The 25,965-nt window shown below is 41.0% G+C and overlaps 1 protein-coding gene across 1 annotated transcript in view; it reads left to right on the top strand.

Annotated features, from left to right (window-relative positions):
- NHSL1 (NHS like 1) overlaps nucleotides 1-25,965 on the top strand; it is a 261,608-nt gene that overhangs the window by 198,164 nt on the left and 37,479 nt on the right. The window lies entirely within an intron of this gene.

Below are 25,965 nucleotides of genomic sequence, written 5' to 3'. Positions count from 1 at the left end.
GAGGCTCTTTAGTTCTTCTTCACTTTCTGCCGTAAGGGTGGTGTCATCTGCATATCCGAGGTTATTGATATTTCTCCCAACAATCTTGATTCCAGCTTGTGCTTCCTCCAGCCCAGAGTTTCTCATGATGTACTCTGCATATAAGCTAAGTAAGCATAGTGACAATATACAGCCTTGACATACTCCTTTTCCTATTTGGAACCAGTCTCTTGTTCCATGTCCAGTTCTAACTGTTGCTTCCTGACCTGCATACAGGTTTCACAAGAGGCAGGTCAGGTGGTCTGGTATTCCCATCTCTTTCAGAATTTTTCACAGCTTATTGTGATCCACATAGTCAGTCAAAGGCTTTGACATTGTCAGTAAAGCAGAAATAGATGTTTTTCTGGAATTCTCTTGCTTTTTCAATGATCCAGCGGATGTTGGAAATTTGATCTCTGGTTCCTGTGCCTTTTCTAAAACCAGTTTGAACATCTGAAAGTTCACAGTTCACATATTGCTGAAGCCTGGCTTGGAGAATTTTGAGCATTACTTTACTAGCATGTGAGATGAGTGCAATTGTGCAGTAGTTTGAGCATTCTTTGGCATTGCCTTTCTTTGGGATTGGAATGAAAACTGAGCTTTTCCAGTCCTGTGGCCACTGCTGAGTTTTCCAAATTTGCTGGCATACTGAATGCAGCACTTAGCATGTTTAAACCACCAGTACTCAAATAAACCCCTGCCAATATGGGAAATTTTGCCACTGCTTTTTTAAGACCATAGTTTAAATATTCAGAGCAAATTGTTAAAGTTAGTACTTTGTAATGATCTGTTCAGTTAATTCAAGTTGGATGGAAAGGAGACCTAAATACATACTTTGAGGGCGTGCATAGCGGTTTGATTTACCAGAATTTGGGCTGACCCCAGCAGTACTCCTTCTAGTCCAGGTGGGCAGAGTGCACTGTGGCTGGTAGGAAATCCAAGAAGAGTAGACACTTGTATCTAGCTTAAAATTCTTATTTTCACCTCAACTTGTCGATGTTAAGAAAAGTATATACACGGCAAAGAGGACATCCTCAAAGTGATAAAGAAGGGAAGAAGTGATTTTTAAGATTCAGAGTTTTTCAGCCACTATGTCCAAGTCTTTGCTACCCCATAGACTGTATATAGCATGCCAGGCTCCTCTGTCCTTCACTGTCTCCCAGAGTTTGCTGAAATTCATGTCATTGGATTGGTAATGCTGTCTGACCATCTCATCCTCTGTCACCCCCTTCTCCTTTTGCCTTCAATCTTTCCCAGCGTCAGGGTCTTTTCCAGTGAGTCAGCTCTTCGCATCAGGTGGCCAAAATATTGGAACTTCAGCATCAGTCCCTCAAATGAATAGTCAGGGTTGATTTCCTTTAGGATTGACTGGTTTGACATCCATGCAGTCCGAGGGACGCTCAGGAGTCTTCTCCAACACCACAGTTCCAAAGTATCAATTCAGATTTAGAGACTTTCCCTTAAAACAAAGAACCAACATTCTTATTCTCCCAGATGCTGTTTCTACCAGTTTTCTCCTACCATGTGCTATTTGGGATCTAATTATACTAAAAAAAGTACTTGTTGCTTATGTGCAATTTAAGTTAACTGGACATATCCTGTATTTATCTAATTGTGAAAGACTTACATCTGGAGAATACTGTTACTGATTGAAGGAAACCCCAGCTTGAGGATCCCTCTTATTTTCGTTACAGTTTTTACTTGTGTATCAGTCATTAATTAATTATTTTATTAATGTGCTCCGATTATTAGCTAACAGTTAACACTCAACTATATACCAAGTACTGTTCTAAACTGTTACACGTTGTATCTCATTTAAAATCCTCACAATAATCCTACTACAAACCATTACTGTGCCAAGTTTTACAGATGAAAACATGGAGACACAAAGTTTAGAAATGTGTTTGAGATCTCAGACTTAGTGATAGATCCAAGATTTAAACTTGGACCATCTCAGGCTGCAGAGCCCACATTCTTAACTGCTGCCTTTAACAACCATTTGTTAGAAATCTATTATTCTAGCAAAATGCAGAAAACACCAGCAGGATCTCAGCTGTCGATTTTACTTATATCTGGAGAACAAATCACAATGTGAAAAATACTTGAGAAGTGCCAAAACTGCTGTATTGCAGGTAAAGAAAGCAGATCATCTCTGCTTAGAGAAAGAATAGCTGTCAGTAGAGTCACAATAGATTTGATATTCTGAACAGAACTGTACAAACATTTTTAATCATAGCCCTGTTTTTTCTTCCTTTTATCTGTGTAATGCTTTGATTATCTCATATGTATCTTACAGTTTTATGTATTTTATCATGTATCTTATAGTGTTGGCGTTGCACTGTCTAGAAAGGAGGACATTACTGGGCTCCATTTTTCATTTAGCCTGAGTAACCCCTTATATGGGTTTTTCAAATGGGACTAGTGGTAAAGAACCTGCCTATAGGAGATGCAAGTGATGGGGGTTCGATCCCCAGGTCAGGAAGATCTGGAGGAGGGCATGGCAACCCACTCCAATATTCTTGCCTAGAGAATCCCATGGACAGAGGAGCCTGGCAGCCTACAGTCCATAGTGTCACAAAGAATCAAACACCACTGAAGCAACTCAGCACACAACCCACGTATTCAGTGACTACAAGCTTAGATGAAAACAGTAATGTGAGTTGGCCTCTTCTGTGTGGCCTTAAACAGTAATGTGAGTTGGGCTCTTCTGTGTGGCCTTAAACAATAATGTGAGTTGGGCTCTACTGTGTGGCCGTGGAGATGTACTTTGGCTGTGTTGCCTTCATGATGTGCCTAAATCCAACCAGAATTTCTTCTCGATCCCTTCAGTTCCTAGTGATTTGTCTTTAGTAACTTTTGACAAAGTGCTTCTCTACCTGGAGTTTATGTTCGTACACCGAAGAATTAATAAGAATATTAAATGGCACAGTTCCCAGAACAAACCCCAGAGGCAGTGCCATTGTTAACATTTCTCTTGTTGCTCTGAAGACCAAGCCCTGCCTGGTCTGGCTTGTAGAAAATACCTTCAGGAAGGTATGTGTGAGTTTGAATATTCAGGCCCAGTGGTTTATTGATCACTCTCCAGGAAATTGTGCTTCATGACCTCTTTCATGTATTTTCAAGTACCTAATCAGAGCTTCTCTTTTCTGCCCTTAGGACACAGTATATCTATATATAGATTTTTCTAACTTCATTTTCTTTTGAACTGTTCAGTAGATACCTATACAATATCATCACCCACATTTTGCCTACACTTAGATTTTATTTTGAGAAGGTAAATGCTATAGTGATTGCTTAAGTGCCCTAAAGTGGTTCATCGAAGGGATCTACTGTTAATAAGATTAATAAGTTTGGAAAATCCTTAGAGCTCAACTTTTAAAGTCTGGATTTAAATGAACCTTAAGGGATTTTAGATAATTGATAACTTGAAGAACAGTGGTTGAGAGAGATGAAACGAGAAAGAATATCTGAGTGCTTTTGTTTCCCATTTATTTACTTTTAATCACATGTACTTTCACATACCACTTCCCCGACATCCTGTTAGCAACCTGTAGTAAACACAACATGAATGCAAAGTATCTGTTATATCATTATCAGTGAAGATTAAAAAGAAAAACTCCAGTCCCTGAATATATGGTACTGTTAAAGTATAATGTTATATAAGATTATTAGTCTAAGATAACTTAACCTCAGCATTCTTTGATTAAAAGTATAGAAAGGTACGTCAGTGTTCACAGTGAGTCATCTGTTTTGTTCCTCCTTCTGTTCTTACTGTGACCTTTTTCACAGTTTTAAGGAAGGAGTGCTATCCTTTGAGGGCTTCCCTGGTGGCTTAGTGGTAAAGAATCCACCTGCCAAGCAGGAGATGCAGGCTTGATCCCTGGGTTAGGAAGATCCTCTGGAGAAGGAAATGGCAACCCACTCCAGTATTTTTGCCTGGAGAATCCCATGGACAGAGGAAGCTGTTCATGGGATCACAAAGAGTCAGACACAACTGAACGATTAAACAACAAGAAATTAATAAGTAAGTGTTGTAAATATTGGCTTATGTTAAAATAATGCAGAAATGCTTAATGGTCAGTAGACCAGTAGACCACAGGATTACCGACAATGTTTTTATGAAAAAGCTAAGCTTGCATTAGTACCTAAAGGTAGATGTAGATGGAGAAGGCAATGGCACCCACTCTAGCACTCTTGCCTGGAAAATCCCATGGATGGAGGAGCCTGGAAGGCTGCAGTCCATGGGGTCACTGAGGGTTGAACATGACTGAGCGACTTCACTTCACATTTCACTTTCATGCATTGGAGAAGGAAATGGCAACCCACTCTAGTATTCTTGCCTGGAGAATCCCAGGGACGGGGGAGCCTGGTGGGCTGCCGTCTATGGGGTCGCACAGAGTCGGACACGACTGAAGGGACTTAGCAGCAGCAGTAGATGCAGATGCTACTTAATGTGTATTTCAAGGATCAATTTTGTGCTGTGCCAAGTTTTTTAATGAATGGACGAAAGATCGTGGGTCCCCAGCGTTAAAGAGCTGAGGTGCTTGCCGTCTGGTGTCAAGACTGAAATAAACACACAGTAGAGTAATGGAGACATGTATGAAGTACACTGGGTATGTAGAGGAGAGTTCAGTCCGCCAGAAAAGCCTTGGGAGACCCCACTCTCCCATTCCCCCATTGAAGAGAGGATGGGCTTTTATAGTGTCAAATGGCATGTGAAGTGCCTAGAGGAGGTAGTTTCCATTCTGGCCCAGCTAATGCAGAGAGATCTTTTGTGTTTGTTCTTAGGGACCAGTCTCTGGAGAATTTGATAGAATTTAGTGGCCATGCCCTTGGATCAAATGATTTTATTTTAATTGATGTATTTAGTTACTGGAGACTTAGGTAGTGATTTATTGCTAACAATAACACAAAAATGTACCAAGATTTAAAAAGAGTATTTTGATATTAGGCCCAACAGGACATCTGGCTGGTAATGAATAGTAAATTTGATTGAATAGTAAATTTTACTAAATTTCAGAAGAATTCTATTCTTTCAATCTCCATGGTTGTTTAAACCCTTCATAAAACTTCATCAGAGTTAGCTATGATAATGAATAACCTCTATCTAACTAAATGTTTGACTGGATAGTTTTAGCTTTTATTGAAAAGGCCACAATTCAGTGGGAAAGGGGGAATTGAGGGATGGGATAGGCTTGCTTGGACTCAATGAAAGTTTTAGATTTTATTTCTTTATAACCTGTGGGCCTCATTTGACAATTATAAGATTATTAAAGGTTGTAATGAAAAAATATTATTTCAAGCCCTCATCCCCTAAAAGCTCAACTTGGGAGAGAGATAAACATACTTTCTCACAGTGTGTTTAGCAGGCAGTTCGGTTACTGCATCTGTGTAACTCCTGCCTGAATTAGTTCACAGAGCATCTGTTGTTGATATCAGAAATGTCTAGTCACAGCTCTCTTTTCTGAAAAGCCACACATTAGCAGGTCAGCATACTCTGTGGCTCCAGAATTAGAAGTGTGAGCACAGGGAGGAATGTTGGATCTGGCTTGTGTTAATTCAGAGTCAGAAGGTTATATTTATTATATCTGGAGACATAGGAATTGAGGATATACATTATGAAGAAATGACTACTTGTACCAAGTAATTTAAAGCAATAGAATGTCTATGTTTTTGTGTGTGTGTACAAACCAACCTGTTTGACATTAAATAGTGGTATACCTTTTTCAAAATTATGGACAAAGTTTCTAAGTTGTTCCAGCCAGGTTTCTCTGACAGTTCCTGACACACATACTTTATCTGAAGGTCACTGCATAACCTTTCATTGTCAGGAAGCCATCAGCTAGTTCCATGTAGACTTGGACAAGTGAGTGTGTTCTGGGAAAGGCTGTGGGGGCCTCTCTGGATTTGATGAGGGGGCTTGATGGTGACATCTGTGTGCGTTGGGCACATGGGTCCATGGGCACATAGAGTCTCTTCTTGGGGATCCTGTGGCATTCTTCACAGGACTTTCTGGAAGACACCTGTGTAACCCTTGTGAATGTGAAGTGAAGTGAAAGTTGCTCAGTCATGTCTGAGTCTTTGTAACCCATGGCCTGTAACCTGCCAGCCTCTTCTGTCCATGGAATTCTCCAGGCAAGAATAGTGGAATGGGTTGCCATTTCTTTCTCCAGGGATCTTCCTGACCCAGGGATTGAACCTGGGTCTCCTGCATTGCAGGCAGATTCTTTACCATCTGAGCCACTAGGGAATCCCATGGTGCTATTACTTTGGTCAAAAAACAGAGTATGATCTGACTGCCAGAAACCTCTTGTTGTTCTTGCTTTCTAATAGGAAAAGGCCAGGTTTCATGAAAAGTACATGGGTGACGTTTAGTCCTGCCTCTGTTGTGTACGAAGAATATATTATTTGAGTTTAATTTTGAGTGTGCCTCTTTAAGATTTTGAACTTGTTTTTTATCTATAAGATAAAGATCCCAATACCTATTTTCATGGGAATAAAACCAACTTATTTAAATATAGTATCTCAAAGTACCTGTCCCTCAATGGGGAAGCAGAAAGTGTTTGTGGAGGAGGAGTGTCTTTTAATATAAGTGCAGTGGTATACAGATAGAACTTTCAGTCCTCTTTCCTAGATGCTGTCATGATTTAGCTGACACTCTCCCTCCCAGCCATTATGCTACAGAGATAGACACTGGGGAGGAGGGAGAGAGGAAGAGAACAAGGGACAGATGTCATCAGATGACAGTGATGGTCACAGACACGTTCACTTCATCCACATGAGCAAGATGCCTTTTCCTCCACGCCCCATCAGTCTCTTGAAAGATACCCAGGATGCTAGAGCAGAAGGCCCCTCCCTGGTCCTCTGGTTAATCAATCCCCTCTGCATTTGAATCCCATTTCTTTTAGGGGTTTCCCTGATAGCTCAGTTGGTCAAGAATCCGCCGGCAATGCAGGACACCCCGCTTCAATTCCTGGGTCAGGAAGATCCACTGGAGAAGGGATAGGTTACCCACTCTCGTATTCTTGGGCTTCCCTGTGGTTCAGCTGGTAAAGAATCTGCCTGCAATGTGGGAGACCTGGGTTTGATCCCTGGGTTGAGAAGATCCCCTGGAAAAGGGAATGGCTACCCACTCCAGTATTCTTGCCTGGAGAATCCCATGGACTGTGTAGTCCATGGGGTCACAAAGAGCTGGACACGACCAAGTGACTTTCACTTTATTTTGTATATGATAAACCAGGATTTATTGAAGTTAAGGGATTAATGGATAGCTACTTTACAGTTTATAGATAACTCTGCCAAGAACTCCAAGTCAGGTTTCTCACCCAGCCCATGCTGGTCTGTTTTGATCTCAGATCCCAAGGGCCTATCTCTGATGCTTCTTCAGCTGCCCTCAACTTCCAAAAAGGTCATTGGGATGGAACCCACTTTGCAAATCGTAGCCTCAAGGCAGATTTAGTTTCTTCAGCCAGTTAATTTAAGAAATGCAAAATAGCCTAAAGTTGGTGGCTTCCCTGTTGCACATGCAAACTTCTCTTCACTCATTCTTGATTTCATTAAAATTCAGACGTGTTTAAGAGAAATAAAGGAAGCTTCATCATTAGACATCATATGTAATGAACATCAGTAATCATTGTTTCATCCTAATAGGCCTTGGTGCTTATTTTAGGGTTATAATAAGTCATTAGTACTTTGATAGACTTAAAAAACATGGTCATAAGACACGGGTTATAAAAGGGACAAAGGAAAGAAAGATAAGGGATTAGAAATACTAAATATACCAGTGATTTAGCACTTGCAGCAAGTTTACTCTTTGCCTGGTTCATTACACCATTCTTCCTGAAGAATCTTTTGGTAAAATTGATGTGTAAAAGGAGACTATTAAACGTCACTGGTTAAAGAAAGATTATCATCTATTTTTTTTTTATATGTAAGAAACATTAAATTACACTCATTCACAGAGAATTTTAACTTGTTTTCTAGTTTAAACAAAAATAGGCATAGAGTGGAGAGCTTGGGGGAGGAGTGGTTCTTTATTGTGGGAAAGCCACTGCACAGAAGCAGGATGTGCAATTAATTGTCTCATCTTCCCTGAACCACAGCGGCATTGCCATCTTCTGCTGTTATTACCTATTCCGAAAAATGAGATAGGCAGCCAGAATTGTGATTCTAGTGCTGCCTATAGCCTGGAAGATGTTGGAAAATCATATCCCATTTTTGTATTTGGCTTCTCCCTCAGTAAAAGAACGTTTTTAATCTCTAAGTTCCCTTCTAAGCTCCAAAATTCTGATTGGCCTCTCAAGTACTTAACTGCTTAAGGGTGATATGTATGGGGTTTACCTTGACACAAAAGTAGAATTTACAGCTGAATGCATGCCCTGAGTTGTCTAGAATCTAAGTTTGTGTTGACACAGAAACTGCTAAGTGCATCTAGCAAATGAGGTGCTGGGCTGGAAGCTGCAGCAGAGTCAGAGATGAATCACATGGCTGCTTTCCTAGTTTACACCCAGTCAGAGATAAGTGTATGAATAACTCTGACAAAGTTGATAATGGTGATATCATTGAGCCGCACCCTTGTCCCTGGGTGTTGTCTTTAAGACACAAATCTGATCATGCCTCTCATTAAAAATTCTTTACCAGCTTCCCACCATTGGCAGAATAAAACATAACCTCTGTGGCATCTGAGAACCTCCCTGATCTTCCCCCATGTGTCCAGCCTCACCTACCAGGTGACTCTTTCTCCCCTGTGCTGCTGTATTCCTCCTCCCAAAGTCTTCCCTTTATGCCTCACACGTAAGGATAAAGTCCTTCCGTTGGAAAGCTGGCTTGTGTTGCCCTTTCTGTCTGTCCACACATGTCTCAATCCACTTCCTCTCCCTTCTGAACCACAACCACTCACACCTGGCCCACTCCTGTTCCCCTTGGGAGGATCAGCTGGTGGCTGCCTGGGTTCCCATAGAGCTTTCCTGGACTCCTTAGGGCAGACCCAGACATCCCTTCCCCACTTCTCCACACATGCCCGCAGAACCTTACACCCTCCGTTCAACTGCTAGTAATTGTATTCACATGTTTATCCCCCACCTGTCAGCAAGACCCTTGGGAGCAGGACTTTTTCTTGTCATTTGTGTGACCCCCAGTGCTTGGGGGCTTCTCTGGTGGTGCAGAGGTTAAAGTGTCTGGCTGCAATGTGGGAGACCTGGGTTCGATCCCTGGGTCAGGAAGATCCCCTGGAGGAGGAAATGGCAACCCACTCCAGTATTCTTGCCTGGAGAATCCCATGGATGGAGGAGCTTGGTGGGCTACAGTCCACGGGTCGCAAAGAATCGGACACAACTGAGCGACTTCACTTTCAGTGCTTGGTACTGTAAATACTGTTGTGTCTGTGGACGTCCTGGAATAGTTATCTCAAACTCAAGAGGAAGATCAGTCATAGCTGGGGAACCGCTGGTGAGAATGCGGGAGCGAGGAGATTGGAGATGAGAGATACAGAGAGAGGAGTGGTGAAGGTTGAGCCTGGGAGGCTCTTATTTTAGGGGCTTGGGAAGGAGCAGTTGGGAAAAGAGTCTGGGGAAGAAGACAGCAAATCAGGATGGGGCATTGGTCGTGGTCCTCAGGGACAGGCAAGGTTGGAAGAAAGGCTACTGAATTGGTAAGGAGGTGGCCATTGGTGACTGTCAAAAGAGTGGTTTCCAGGGGGTCTGTGGATTTAAGAAGCCAGGTGTCATGAGATAAGAATTATTTGAATAAGCAGAAAAGTAATATAACTTTTTTAAGAAATAAAATAAATGATGTTGCCAAGGCAAAGAGAATTTTGAGGTGGTCGCAGGCTAAAAGTAGTACTATTACTTGCTTTAAAAACTAGAGCCAGTTAAAACATGCTGTTAGACAAAAGAGCCCACAGGAGGAGGAAAGGTTGCAAATATTATAAAGACAGCATATTATATTATATTTTGTTTTATTGTATTATAAAGGGAGCATATTCCCTCAGTAGTCAGAAGGTAGTGAACGGGCACAGGCGGAGGTCAGGTTTTGACTTCCAACTCCCAGACAGAAAACTGGAGAAAGCACATTTTGAGATGGAGCAAAAAAACATTGACGTTATTTATTTGAGTCTTGATGGAAGTGAGGCCCCCACTTTGTGGCCAGTTCCTTGGTGAGAAGGATGACTTCACTGGAGCTGACTCCTTCAGTGCTTGTGTAATTAGATTGACTTTTCAAAGCCAAATGGTAATGTTATTAAAGACTGTTTTTTTTTCAATGTTTAGTATTTTATTGCACCTCCTTTGGAATTTTTGTCCTTAGGGAAAGTTGCCCAACGTGATGAAACAATGGATTAAATTCCCTATTGAGAAAAATGAAGTGCAAGACAAAACTAAAAAATTAAGAGAATGGAAATTATACACAAAGGAGTGGTTTAACTTCTCCTGTTGGATTCAATGGCACACAAAATTTTTTATAATACTGAGTCTGGGTATGGTAACCCTGAACAGGTAGTTAACCTGTGTGAGGGAAGTCAGATGCAAGAACAAAGGAAAAAGGAACAATCCTTGCTTTTTCAGTGGGTAAAGAGACCTGTTGCCTTTAATAGCAAGCAACACACAAAAGATAGAATAGCAAAGACAGTCATTTGAATGATCCAGGTCTTAACAAAGCACCATGGATGGTTTGAACAAAAGGCTTTTTGTTTTGTTTTTGTGTCCATGGCCAGTCTGCTGTTTCAGCAATTCCAGTTTAATTCCTGATAAACTGAGTAACTTGAGTGGCTGCTATATTTTTGCCCAGTGCAGCATAAAAATGCTACATTGAAGGTACTGTGGATAAGGTTTGTTATCATTCCCTGTACAGCTGAAGTCCCTGGTGTTGGTTTAGACTCTTTGCAAGTTATTTGATACTGAGTAACCTTGGTGATGCTCCACGACTGCCAGTGATAGGGCTTTTTCATTCTAAAGTGAAATGAGATCACCTCCAATTTGGTTGTGCTCTGGTGGCGCTCAACTAGGACTTGTACACCCACAGCACTCTCACATTTATCATGGGTATGAGACGCTTTCACCTTAATTTAAGTCAGATTTAGTTCTTCAAGTCTCTTTAAATGATTTTGGCTACGTGAAGAAAAGCAATGTTAAAAGCCAGTTTTCTGCCATGACAAATAACATTTGAGGAATAATTCTTTCCATGGTTTGCAGTGAAAAATAAAGCTAACAAACTGTTTTATCCAGTGGTGTGAATTTTAATATTTAATCTCTAAGTGTTTCAGTCAGTTCAGTTCAGTCACTCAGTTGTGTCCGACTCTTTGCGACCCCATGAATCGCAGCATGCCACGCCTCCCTGTCTTTCACCAACTCCTGCAGTTCACTCAAACTCAGGTCCATCGAGTCGGTGATGCCATCCAGCCATCTCATCCTCTGTCGTCCCCTTCTCCTCCTGCCCCCAATCCCTCCCAGCATCAGAGTCTTCCAATGAATCAACTCTTCGCACGAGGTTTAGAGTTTCGGCTTTAGCATCACTCCTTCCAAAGAACACCCAGGACTGATCTCCTTCAGAATGGACTGGTTGGATCTCCTTGCAGTCCAACGGACTCGGAAGAGTCTTCTCCAACACCACAGTTCAAAAGCATCAATTCTTCAGCACTCAGCACTCTTCTGGAGAAGGCAATGGCAACTCACTCCAGTACTCTTGCCTGGAAAATCCCATGGATGGAGGAGCATGGTAGGCTGCAGTCCATGGGGTCGCTAAGAGTCGGACACGACTGAGCGACTTCACTTTCACTTTTCACTTTCATGCGTTGGAGAAGGAAATGGCAACCCACTCCAGTGTTCTTGCCTGGAGAATCCCAGAGACAGTGGAGCCTGGTGGGCTGCCGTCTCTGGGGTTGCACAGAGTCGGACGTGACTGAAGCGACTTAGCAGCAGCAGCCCTCTTCACAGTCCAACTCTCACATCCATACATGACCACTGGAAAAACCATAGCCTTGACTAGATGAGCCTTTGTTGACAAAGTAATGTCTCTGCTTTTTAATATGCTATCTAGGTTGGTCATAACTTTCCTTCCAAGGAGTAAGCGTTTTTTAATTTCATGGCTGCAATCACCATCTGCAGTGATTTTGGAGCCCCCAAAAATAAAGTCTGACACTGTTTCCCCATCTGTTTGCCATGAAGTGATGGGACCAGATGCCATGATCTTCATTTTCTGAATATTGAGCTTTAAGCCAACTTTTTCACTCTCCTCTTTCACTTTCATCAAGAGGCTTTTTAGTTCCTCTTCACTTTCTGCCATAAGGGTGATGTCATCTGCATATCTGAAGTTATTGATATTTCTCCCGGCAATCTTGATTCCAGCTTGTGCTTCCTCCAGCCCAGCGTTTCTCATGATGTACTCTGCATATAATTTAAATAAGCAGGGTGACAATATACAGCCTTGACGTACTCCTTTTCCTATTTGGAACCAGTCTATTGTTCCATGTCCAGTTCTAACTGTTGCTTCCTGACCTGTATATAGGTTTCTCAAGAGGCAGGTTAGATGGTCTGGTATTCCCATCTCTTTCAGAATTTTCCACAGTTTATTGTGATCCAGATAGTCAAAGGCTTTGGCGTCATCAATAAAGCAGAAATAGATGTTTTTCTGGAACTCTCTTGCTTTGTCGATGATCTAGCGGATGTTGGCAATTTGATCGCTGATTACTCTGCCTTTTCTAAAACCAGTTTGAACATCTGGAAGTTCACAGTTCACGTATTGCTGAAGCCTAAGAGTTTAGGGAGGGTTTTATTCTACTCTAATAGAAATTAACTGTACAGGAAGAATATCAGTCAATATGACCTCTTTTTGCCCTTTTGCATAAATGACATTGCCTATGGTGTTTAATATTAGTCATTGAAGGAGATACTTGTCCCAGGATATGGAGGGAGGTGACTCTCTTCAATGCCTTTTCAGTGTATCAGTCAGCAAATTCTTTTCCTGTGTGACTGTTGAGCTGATGATACAATTAATGGTACGTGTTCTCATGGTACTCCACCTTCCAGGTCCTGACCACTTTATCTCCCAAAACACACTAAGTACATTGAAAAGAGAAGTCATTTGGAATTGTTCTAAAGTAAGTATTAGGTGTATGAATTCAGAAGTTTGCTTGTCATTTCCCGCCTCCCTTGTGGAACCCATTTACTTCAAAGGCAGCTTTTCCACCATCTCTCTTCTACCTTGTGAAAGTATTAGTCACTCAGTCATATCTGACTCTGCGACCCCATGGACTGTAGCCTGCCAGGTTCTTCTGTCCATGGAGTTCTCCAGGCAAGAATACTGGAGTGGGTAGCCCTTCCCTTCTCCAGAGGATCTTCCCATCCCAGGTATCGAACCCAGGTCTCCTGCATTGCAGGCAGATTCTTTACTGTCTGAATCACACAGGAAGCCCTCTTTTCCACATTACTCCTTCCCAGAACCTCTCTGGGAGCTTTCCTGTGACATCTGTTCTATCCGACCAAAAATCACAAAAGTTGCCCATGATGGAATAAGTATTGTGATGTTGGATTTGGTCAGTGTCTCTAAAGTTCTACTGGGACCAAATTTTCTTGGATAGGTAACCCTAATAGAGCAGTGAGCATCATCTTCTCTACCTGCTCTTCCCTCATCTTCTTATTTACTGAACATATATATAATAGGTGCCCCTCACCCATTAAATTCTGTGTTTATGCTGGCCCTAACCCATATGTGTCAGTTCTCCTTAATAAATGCTGATGACATCTTTGGTGTACCAGATAGGCAGGTCACATTCTTTGGGTAAATTAAGATAAAAAGTATGGCCAAAGATAAAATGCACCTGGGTGAGGGCTAGGGACAGCCCCCCTGTCATATAATCACAGGGCCCTTTCAAGCATTGAAGGTTCATTCATTTAATGAACTCTTGGCCACCTACAATGGGTAAATCGTGTGTGGCTTAGGCACCTTTAGGGCTTCCCTCATAGCTTAGTTGGTAAAGCATCCACCTGCAATGCAGGAGACCCTGGTTCGATTCCTGGGTCGGGAAGATCCACTGGAGAAGGGATAGGCTACCCACTCCAGTATTCTAGGGCTTCCTTTGTGGCTCAGCTGGTAAAGAATCGCCTGCAATACAGGAGACCTGGGTTCGATCCCTAGGTTGGGAAGATGCCCTGGAGGAGGAAAAGACTACCCACTCTAGTATTCTAGCCCAGGGAACTCCATGGACTGTGCAGTCCACGGGGTCACAAAGAGCTGGACACGACTGAGCGACTTAGACACCTTTAGGAGGACATCGGCTTTTACTTTCAGGGCCTGGGAAGCCATTGGAGAAGTTTGAGCTCAGGATTGACATAATCTGACTCACACTTTTTAAGTGGTTCAATTTGGTTCTGTGTTAAAAGTTCAAAGTAAAAGAATCGGAGTGACCCAGGACATTGGGTGGAGATGACCGCAGTAATCAAGGGAGAGGTGGAAGTGGCCTGAAAAGAAAGTAGCTACCAGATAAACCATTTCTTCTTCCACAGTGCTCTCTACTCTATCAGCTAAATTCTTCTTCATCCTTTGTTCCCCATCTTCCTCTCTAGTTACTCCCTTGGTGAGTGTGGATCATCATGGCAAAATAAAAGAAACACTTAAATAAAATAAAAGAAACCCTCTTTTCCCCTTGGGCCTTTTACCTTTTCTCACCTGGAATAAGGAGGAAAATTCTGGTCTTCAGGAGCCTCACCTAGCACCTCCTCCAAATGGAAGGCTTTTCCTTTTACTTTATACCTGCCCTAAATGGGTTCATGGATTTCACATCAAGAACCTTTCATTTTGTTTTTCTTTCTCTGTGGCTACTTTACTCTGAAACAGTTTTCTTGTAGTGTGGCTCCCGGACCAGCAGCAGGAATATCACCTAGGAATTTATTAGAAGTGTAAGTTCTCAGGCTCCAATGCAAACCCACTGAGTCAGACACTCAGGTCAGCCAAGTAATTAACAAGCCCCCAGGGGATTTGGATGCACCTTCATTGGGAGAACCCTGCTCCATAAATTGTCATGTGAACTTGTTTAATCAGTCAACCAAATTGTAAACACCTTGAAAATTGTACCCCTTTCAGTTTCACTAGCTCATTGTGAGCTAAGATTCAAACAAACACACAGCTGTTCACTGCCAGAGTTTAAGATATTGGCCACCACCATTCATCTCCCTGGCTGTTAGCAGGTTACTTGAACGAATTGATTCATCTCCTTCCAGGAAGCTTCCTTTTCCTTGAAACGTGGGTAATTATTGGCATATTTTCTGATTGGCTGTCTCTTTCTTACCCTCAGTTAATAAATTATACTCTAGCACCTGGAGCATTTTGTCCAACGGTGCATAATGTCCATGCACCATTAAGACATGAAGAGAGGAGAGATTTTGGAACTTTTAGAGAGACTTGGGCTTAATCCTTAAAGCCATATATTTTCTCCTTTCATAATTTATGGTACTTTGGATGCAAAGTATCATTGACATGATAATTGATAAAGAAGGCATCTTATGGACTCAAACATGGATTTATTGGAAGATAAATTTGGATTTAGTACTTCATATAAAATAATATACTTTTATATCATTGTAAGTATTCCTGTATAACTATATACAAACAATTATTCTTAAGGGGAGAGGGAAGAAGAGAATGAATCACTAGTGTAATAGTAAACCCAAAAGTCATATTTATTTGGAATCTATTATTTATAATTGCTCTCAAATTATCTAGGACAATATCCATTGAAAGTATCTATATTAAATCCATGGTGTCTTTAAGATTTAACATAGCTTTTCAGCTCACTTGATATGCTGCAAGTAACTGAGTAACTCAAAAAACTTTTGACCATTTATAGTCCGTTAACTATGTTCTAATTTGTTGATTCTTGAAGACAATTTCAATAAATTAAAGTACAGCTAGCTGCTTTGAAGGGGGCTTAGCTGCTTTGAAGAAAAGCATTTATGGACTATCCAAATGTAATTTTGGAAAATCCAGTATACATGACTGGCAAGGCAGAATTTTAACTACAATATCAGTATGATTTCCTCTTCAGGATTGGCAGACGCAATAAATGTACTAGAAGGCAGATTCCTTCCACTTTGAAATGCATTTTGACTTTATTTTCAGTAAGAAAATAACTTCCCTAATGTGCACAGAGCATAATATTTGAGTGCAGTAAAAGTTTTCCTATGTTGCTTGTTAAATGAAAGCTCAAACTAGAATCTTTAACTGTATAAGACCTGATACACCTGTTGGACTGGAATTGATTATTGATTTTCTTCTAAATATATGTTTGTAGTCGTCGATGTTCTCAGCCCTCTGGTACCAGACAAAGATATAAGAACTGGCTTTCAGCCCTGTCACTGATAATCTGATGGATAAATAACTGGGATAGAAGTTTGGAAACCTGGATCTACCAGAAATGTAAAACATTTGTGTCTCATAATCCATAAGACAGGTATAATATCTGCTTTCCTTCAGTTCACACAGAAATATTTTACACACAATCAAATAATGATGGCCAAGGGCTTTCAGTTTAGAAAATAATGCATTTATTAAGTGTCAGGAGTAATGGCTTTAAAAATCAGTGATGTGAAAAAAAGAGTTGTTTAGACTTTGGTTCATCACAGGACATTCTCACTGAAGCAGTACATCATGGCCATTATTTATAATTAACTTTGGAACTGGAGTTGTTAATGACCTTGAATTATAGGAGGAGGATTATGAAAGATTTAATACTGTTAGAAAGAAACCACATTCAGATTTTAAAGTATGGTATGTCTAAAATGCCGTACTGTTGTGAAATACCTGAATGTTTAGACGCTTTCCTAGCAGTTCATACTCGAATCTACCACCACGATCCATACAACCTGAAAAATGACAAAACAGCCTTTTTTAACTGGTCCTTCTGGCTTTTAATGCAGTAGTGCTTGTCTTCTGTTTCTTTTTTTTTTTTTTTAATTAAACTACAGTTAATTATAGTATTGTATTAGTTTCAAGTGTACAGAAAAGTGATTAAATTATATTTATAATTAAATTATTTTTTTTCAGATTCTTTTCCATTATATATTATTACAAGATGTTGAATATAGTTCCCTTTGCTAAACAATAGGTCCTTGTGGTTTACCTGTTTTATATATAGTAGTGCATATCTCTTAATCCCAAACTCCTAATTTATCTCTTGTGTCCACCCCCGTTATGCCCTTTGGTAACCATAAGTTTGTTTCTATTTCTGTTTTGTAAATAAATGCATTTGTATCATTTAAAAATCTAAGTTATTTTTTTTTGAAGTAGAGTTGGTTTACAATTTTGTGTTAGTTTTGGTTGTACAGCAAAGTGATTCAGTTATATTTGTGTATATTCTTATATATATACCTCAGATTCTTTTCTCACATATATATATCAAAATATTGAGCAAAGTTCATTTGCATCATATTTTAAGATTCCATATATAAGTGATACATGTTATTTGTCTTTCTTTGATTTCAGTTCAGTCGCTCAGTCATGTCTGACTCTTTGTGACTCCATGAACTGCAACATGCCAGGCCTCCCTGTCCATCATCAACTCTCACAGTTCACCCAAACCCGTGTCCACTGAGTCGGTGATGCCATCCAACCATCTCATCCTCTGTCGTCCCCTTCTTCTCCTGCCCTCAATCTTTCCCAGCATCAGAGTCTTTTCCAATGAGTCAGCTCTTTGCATCAGGGGGCCAAAGTATTGGAGTTTCAGCTTCAACATCAGTCCTTCCAATGAGCACCCAGGACTGATCGCCTTTACAAAGGACTGGTTGGATTTCCTTACAGTCCAAGGGACTCAAGAGTCTTCTCCAACACCACAGTTCAAAAGCATTAATTCTTCAGTGCTCAGCTTTCTTTTAGTCCAACTCTCACATCCATACATGACCACTGGAAAAACCATAGCCTTGACTAGATGGACCTTTGTTGACAAAGTAATGTCTCTGCTTTTTAATATGCCATCTAGGTTGGTCATAACTTTCCTTCCAAGGAGTAAGGGTCTTTTAACTTTCATGGTTGCAATCACCATCTGCAGTGATTTTGGAGCCCAGAAAAATAAAGTCAGCCACTGTTTCCCCATCTATTTGCCATGAAGTGAGGGGACCAGATGCCATGATCTTCATTTTCTGAATGTTGATTTAAGCCAACTTTTTCACTCTCCTTGTTCACTTTCATCAAGAGGCTCTTTAGTTCTTCTTCACTTTCTGCCATAAAGGTGGTGTCATCTGCATATCTGAGGTTATTGATATTTCTCCCAGCAGTCTTTATTCCAGCTGTGGTTCCTCCAGCCCAGTGTTTCTCATGATGTACTCTGCATATAAGTTAAATAAGCAGGGTGACAATATACAGCCTTGACGTACTCCTTTTCCTATTTGGAACCAGTCTGTTGTTCCATGTCCAGTTCTAACTGTTGCTTCCTGACCTGTATATAAGTTTCTCAAGAGGCAGGTCAGGTGGTCTGATATTCCCATCTCTTGAAGAATTTTCCACAGTTTATTGTGATCCAGATAGTCAAAGGCTTTGGCATCGTCAATAAAGCAGAAATAGATGTTTTTCTGGAACTCTCTTGCTTTTTCGGTGATTCAACAGATGTTGGCAATTTGATGTCTGGTTCCTCTGCCTTATGTAAATTCACGTATTGCTGAACCTGGCTTGGAGAATTTTAAGCATCACTTTACTAGCGTGTGAGATGAGTGCAATTGTGTGGTAGTTTGAGCATTCTTTGGCATTGCCTTTCTTTGGGATTGGAATGAAAACTGACCTTTTCCAGTCCTGTGGCCACTGCTGAGTTTTCCAAATTTAGGTTAATAATCTGAAGGTCCATCCATGTTGCTGCAAATGGCATTATTTCAGTCTTTTTTTTCTGAATAATATTCCATTGTGTATATATACCACATCTTCTTTATCCATCCATCTGTGGGTGGACATTTAGGTTGCTTCCATGTCTTGGCTGTTATAAATAGTGCTGCTGTGAACATTGGGGTGCCTGTATCTTTTCCAGTTAGAGTTTTCTCTGGATATATGCCCAGTAGTGGTATTGCTGGACCATATGGTGACTCTGTTTTTAGTTTTTTAAGGACAAGAGTGCTCATTTAATATTACTTCCTTTATCATTTCTTCTTCTTATTCAGATAAGCTATCATTCAGCAAACTTCACTTTTTTTTCCCTTTTAGCATCCACTCATCTTTTCACCTCATTTCCTTAGGGAATAAATGATAAATCCCCTTTTATTCTGACTTTCCATTCAGTTTCTCTCTCCATCTCCTCCTTTTCCTTCCATCTTTCATCTAAAGAAGTCAGAATTAGTGACCATTTAAGTTAAAAGCATTCTCTTGGAGTAGATTTCAAAATCTTAATAGTAAATTCACGAAAAGTTTCACTCACACATTTATCTCATGGAATTATAAATATGAAAAAAATTTGTATGAGAAGTTACACAAATCAATAGTAAAATGCTGATAGCTTTTTTTTAAAAAAACCTTTATTTCTTTATTGGCTATGCTGGGCCTTTGTTGTCATGCAGGCTTCTCTTTAGTGGCAGTGAACAAGGACTTCTCTTCACTGCAGAGCTCAGGCTTCTCATTGCGGTGTCTTCTTTTGCTGTGGAGCGGGCTTCAGTGGTTGCAGCTCCTGGGCTCCAGAGCACAGGCTCAGTAGTTGTGGTCCTCGGGCTCAGTTGCTCCATGGCCCGTGGGGTCTTCCCGGCTAAGGATCTAACCTGTGTCCTCGACATTGGCAGGCAGGTTCTTTACCACTGAGCCACCAGGAAAGCCCCTCAATGTGTTTTTACTGGCACGACTAGGTGATTTACTTTTCCTCAGACAGGTTTATTTGGAATTCATGCATTTGAGTCCTGTTAAGCTAAGTCCTAGTACCTGGGAGAAGAAGGTAGGCAGGAAGAAAGGGGTAAATGCGGGTGAGATCAAGTCACTTCTCTGTTAGAAGTCTCCAGAGGCTACCGTCCAGCCTCATGGTTAAAAGCGAGTCCTTACAGGAACCTCCAAGGCCCTTTACATGTTTAACCATCTCCTACTGTCCTTTCTCTTCACCCAGCCCAGGCCACACTTCCCTCCAGCTCTTTCTCAGGGTGATGGGACCTCCTTTCTTCACTCAGGCAGGCCTGCTTCCACACCACTCCCTATACCCTTCTCTGCTTAATTTTTTTCTTAACACTTAGGATGTTCTTTCTTGTTATGTAGTTGGCTCTTTTTACTGTTTGTTGTCTGTGTCTTCTTAGAGTACAAGCTCTCTGAAGACAGGAATTTTTGTTTGTTCTGCTTACTGTGGAATCTCCTGTACCTTCAACAGCACTTGGCAGATAGCAGATGCTCCATAAATATTAATATTGGTGACTTAAATGTGGGATAAAGTGGGATGGGAATGCTTTGTTCTGGAGTCATGACACATGAGGAACTGAGAAAAGAGAATTGTCTTAAAATTGTTCTTCCAAGATCCTGCCTTTTGGGCAGTAATTGCGACTATACCTCCTTAATCCTCCTTACTCTTTTTTTTCTCTCTCTCTGTTGTTTTGTTGAAAATACTAGTTGGCCCTTTATACTGTGTGAGGCACAGCAGAGGATCTAAGGAAGTATGCCATGTGGTTTATAATGAAAAGTTTAGGCTGGCATGGAAGATTGTGGGCTTCCCAGGTGGCACATTGGTTAAAGATCCACCTGCCAATGCAGGAGATGCAAGAGATATGGGTTCGATCTCTGGCTCAGGAAGATCCCTTATAAAAGGGAATGGCTACCCCCTCCATTATTCTTGCTGGAGAATTCCATGGACAGAGGAGCCTGGTGGGCTACTGTCCATGGGTCACAAGGGGTCTGACATGACTAAGCAGGTGCACGTGTGCAGACACACACAGAAGGTTGTAGTAAGTGGGGAAGGCTTTGTGAAGAAGGGGATTTGAAGTAAACCTCAAAAGATTTGGGGGAAGCTGTCATGAAGTAGTGCAGTGACTTGGGTTCCCCGTAAGCATGGTGGCTGGCATTGCCAGCCAGTAGACCCTGAATGCCATCAGCTCTAAGAGAGTTTGGGAACTGGTAATGGTAGTATACATTATATATTAATATGTATAATTAATATAAATTGAAGAATTTATAAAATAATTTTCAAAAGGGATCAAAGAATTTTCTGTTTCATCTTAAAAGGCTGAGTCTGCTAATATTTTCATTATTTATGAGATAGGTAGTGTTTTCACCTACAGACATGCTTTCCCTTTGAGGAAAAGCTAGGAGTCCATCTCTAATTTTAACTATTCAGTTCAGTCACTCAGTTGTGTCCGACTCTTTGCGACCCCATGAATTGCAGCACGCCAGGCCTCCCTGTCTGTCACCAACTCCCGGAGTTCACTCAGACTCACGTCCATCGAGTCCGTGATGCCATCCAGCCATCTCATCCTCTGTCGTCCCCTTCTCCTCCTGCCCCCAATCCTTCCCAGTATCAGGGTCTTTTCCAATGAATCAACTCTTCGCATGAGGTGGCCAAAGTACTGGAGCTTCAGCTTTAGCATCATTCCTTCCAAAGAAATCCCAGGGCTGATCTGCTTCAGAATGGACTGGTTGGATCTCCTTGCAGTCCAAGGGACTCTCAAGAGTCTTCTCCAACACCACAGTTCAAAAGCATCAATTCTTCGGCGCTCAGCCTTCTTCACAGTCCAACTCTCACATCCATACATGACCACTGGAAAAACCATAGCCTTGACTAGACAGACCTTAGTTGGCAAAGTAATGTCTCTGCTTTTGAATATACTATCTATATCTAGGTTGGTCATAACTTTTCTTCCAAGGAGTAAGAGTTTTTTAATTTCATGGCTGCAGTCACCATCTGCAGTGATTTTGGAGTCCCCCAAAAATAAAGTCTGACACTGTTTCCACTGTTTCCCCATCTATTTCCCATGAAGTGATGGGACTGGATGCCATGATCTTCATTTTCTGAATGTTAATTTAAGCCAAGTTTTTCACTCTCCTTGTTCACTTTCATCAAGAGGCTCTTTAGTTCTTCTTCACTTTCTGCCATAAGGGTGGTGTCATCTGCATATCTGAGGTTATAGTAAACCTTAAATACCAACATTCTTTAAGATGAACAATACTCATTGCATTTTATACTCATATTTTTGTTGTTGTTACTGAAATTGAAGTATAGGAAAAAACTCTAGTAAAACTAGTTCAATTTCTTAATTTCTTAAACTCAAAAGTGTATTATTGATTTATCAGATAAGGACCAGTGTTATTTTATACATAATTAATTGTGGTACAGAGACATATGGGTTTCCCTGGTGGCTCCGTGGTAAAGAATTCATCCTTCAGTGCAGGAGACATGGGTTCAATCCCTGGGTCAGGAAGATCTCCTAGAAAAGGAAATGGCAACCCCCTCCAGTATTCCTGCCTGGGAAATCCCATGGAGAGAGGAGCCTGGCGGGCTTCAGTCCATGGGATCACAAAACAGCTAGACATGACTGAGCAGCTAAACAACAACAACCCAGAGACATGGAGGAGGATAGTTTCTCATCATAAGCAAGTTGACACTCTCAGGAAAGAGCACCAGCTTTGTGGCCAGAGCACGTGGAGTCTAATATTGGTTCCACCAACTGACGCAAGTCTAAAACTTTGTGTGTCAAGGTCTTTGTACATAAATTGTAGGCATTATCCCCATCTCTTAAGGTTGTTGTGGAGAGTAAATGATTTACTGTATATAAAGTGCTTTGGCTTGTTCATAGGGAACTCTCAATCAAAGTTAGTAATACACAGCAGTTACAGTATGTCTGCTGAGAGTTGTTTTTATGTCTTGCCTTTTCCTACTACAAAGGCTAATTTTTGGAGCCTTAGAGCTTGGTGCTGAAGCTGACCAATGTTTCTTGCCCAGAGTTGCACAGCTCTTCAGCAGCCAGATAGCCGACTCCAGACACCCAATTCCTGTTGCTGTTTCTTCACCATGATGCTCTAAGATTCCTACCAAAGGGAACACCACCCCGTTTCTCCAAAGATCCTTATGAACATCTTTTACATCTTAGCATCTCCTGGTTCCATCTTTGTTAATTTCCTTGGGCTGCCGTGACAAAGTGCTACAAACTGGGTGACTTAAAACAATAGAAATTTATTGTCTTACAATTCTGGAGGCCAGAAGTCCAAAATCAGGGTGTTGGCAGGGCCATACTCCCTACAGCCTCTTGGGGTCACCCTCTTCCAGTTTCTGGTGGTCCCGTGTGCTCTTGTAGCAGCATAACTCCAATCTGTCTCTGCCTCTGTCTGCAGCTGGCTGTCTTTCCTCTGTGTCAGTGCGTCTTCAAATGGTCCCAGTGCCTCTGTTTCCTCTTCATAAGGACACTAGTCATATTGGCTTAGAACCCACCCAGAAGACCTCATTTTAACATGCTTACATCTGGAAAGACTGTAAATGAGGTCATAGTCACAGGTACCGGGGGTTAGGACCTCAACATTTCTTTTCTGGGGACACAGTTCAACCCAGCACACATACTTTCAGATCAAAAAACCTTGATCCTTTTTTCTCTTTGCTTTAGAAGTTACAAAACATCGAATACATTTACCAGGCATCTGGCTGATACTCTTTTAGTGTAAAAATGCTCCTAAATATAAGGTTTCATGTTACATGAAACCAATTACATTTATAAATTTTGTACTTAGATCAACTCAAAAATGTGTGCTCTTTTTTGGGATTGAGAGGAGTTAAAAATAAATGTTTAGGCCACTGACAGTAAGAGAATCCCTGTATGAGTGTCATATGCAGAAAAAGAAATACAACCTCATGATGCTTTAGTCAAGATGTAGCCAACAGTTTGGTCAAACCTTAGAATCTTAAAGAACTGTGTAGCCAGGCAGGTCTTGTTATGGAATTGCTTACTGACTTTTAAAGTGAGAAGATTTGAGGTAGTTATGGCTTATATAGTAAATGTTGACATCAGTGACTGTGTTTTTTGAGCACTGGCCAAGTGGGAGGGTTCTGTACCAAGTCCTGATGCACCCTGAGCTAGTCTCTTACCTGAAAGAGCCGAGTTCTCAGAAACACTTGTTGGCTGATTCTCATGACAGCTCCCCCGAAGAAGTAATGGCCCAGCTTTAGGAGTGGAATCTGAGTTTCTAGGAAGGTAAGATGCTGTCCCCCAAGTCTCACAGGCCCTGAGTGGTGCCTGGTGTATCTGAATTACAGGCACTCAGCCGCTCCTCCATAGAGCCGTCCCACAGCCGTGCCACTCGCCCATCCACCCACCCTCGCCAGCGGTTAACATTCTCTTACTGAAACACACAAGGGTAGCTTCTCATTGCAAATCCCACATTTCTCAACGTTGTTCAGGAAGGACTGGAAGAGAATGGGTGACAAGGATCTGGGAAATCTTAGATTCGGTGTTGTCTCTGGAGGAGTCATTAGAGTTGGTTTGGAATAGTTGGATTTTCCCCTTGCTTATGAGGTAAGGTTGCCTTTCCTTCTCACCTCTGAAGGTACATGTGGACATGTGACTTGTTGTGTCCAAAGAAACAGGAGAGGAAGTAACCTGGTTACTTCTGGCAGAAGTTTCCAGAGCCAGTAGTGCTGCTGTGTGATGGTCTGAGCGCTCTCTGAGGGGGATCTTCCCACGGCCTGATCTCCGTGTGACTGCCACCTCTGCCTGGACCGGGAGAATGTGCAGAGTCATAAAAGCATCTTCTTGTTGTATCAAGCCCCTGGGGTTTGGAAGTGTTTGTGACTGCTTTATACTCCAGCTCATTGTCACTAATTCATTACACTTAGGAGCAAAACAGAGCATGGAAATTCATCAAGGATTTCCGGTAGAGAAAATGAGTTTGAAGATAACTCTAAATCTTCTTGCAGCAGTCTCCCTTAACATATCTAAAATATTAAAGCAGAAAGTCCAACAAATAGTGTAATATGTGAAGGTTGGGAGGACAAAACAGTATTAAATTCATAAGATGGTTAGGTAACCGTCTAAGCCTATGACAGTATCTTTTGCTTCTATATTTAAAACTTCGGTCACCCACATTATTTGTCCATTGTTCTTGTGCTAAAGAAAATAGCTGGACAGGAAAGGAAGGAGGAGGAAATTTGTGGCTGGAAAACCAGAGGACACTACAAACAGTGACACCTTTATCTGAGCAGTACTGTGAGAACAATAACATGGTTTTACTCTAAATTTCTGTTGCAAGAAGCATATGTGTTAAAGAGAGAGCTTCTATTATAGTTAGTATCATGTTTCCCGCCTGTGGTTGCTGGCATAACCTGGCTTTAAGTTATACTTTGCCTTGCCCTTACCGTCAGTGTAGTGTTTGAAAAGTCTTTGTTTATTCATGATTGCTAGTACTCGCTTATATCTCACTCCATAGACAATAAACTCACTTTTTAATGAACAAAGCCAAGGTTTTAGAAGCTGAGGGCCACTGCAACTTGACAAGAGGAAACTTTCCTAGATTTCCCATTAGAGTTGAAGATAAATGACAGTGGAACTTGATGAGTTTATTAGATTAATTAGATTATTTATTAATTAATTAGATTAATTAATGAGTTTATTAGATTAATCTGGTAAGAATTTAAAAATTGGTTATCTGCCATAAATTTATATGGCCTAATTTAATCTTAGATGAGCACCATGTTCCTTTGATATGCTAGTTTGTTATACCACTATTTAAACATTTCTGTGACATAAATTTAACCATGGAAAGAAAAGACATTGTCCTTTAAACTAGGCTTGAAAGATGACACATACTGGGAATACTAACAGTTGCCAGCTTTTCATGATTTTAATTTATGGATAACAGTTTTGCAGTATTTTGGTTTTATAAACTTTAACAGGTATGTCATTTGGCTATTTTAAATTTCCTTTTAATTAAAAAATTTTGAAGTGTAATTGATGTACAATATAGGTTCAGGTGTACAACATACTGCTCTGATATTTAAATACATTGCAAAATGATCATGGTAAGTCTAGTAACATCTGT

The sequence above is a fragment of the Budorcas taxicolor genome, chromosome 9 (assembly GCF_023091745.1).
Source record: "Budorcas taxicolor isolate Tak-1 chromosome 9, Takin1.1, whole genome shotgun sequence".
Taxonomy (NCBI): domain Eukaryota; kingdom Metazoa; phylum Chordata; class Mammalia; order Artiodactyla; family Bovidae; genus Budorcas; species Budorcas taxicolor.
This window is presented reverse-complemented; position numbering and strand designations above follow the sequence as displayed.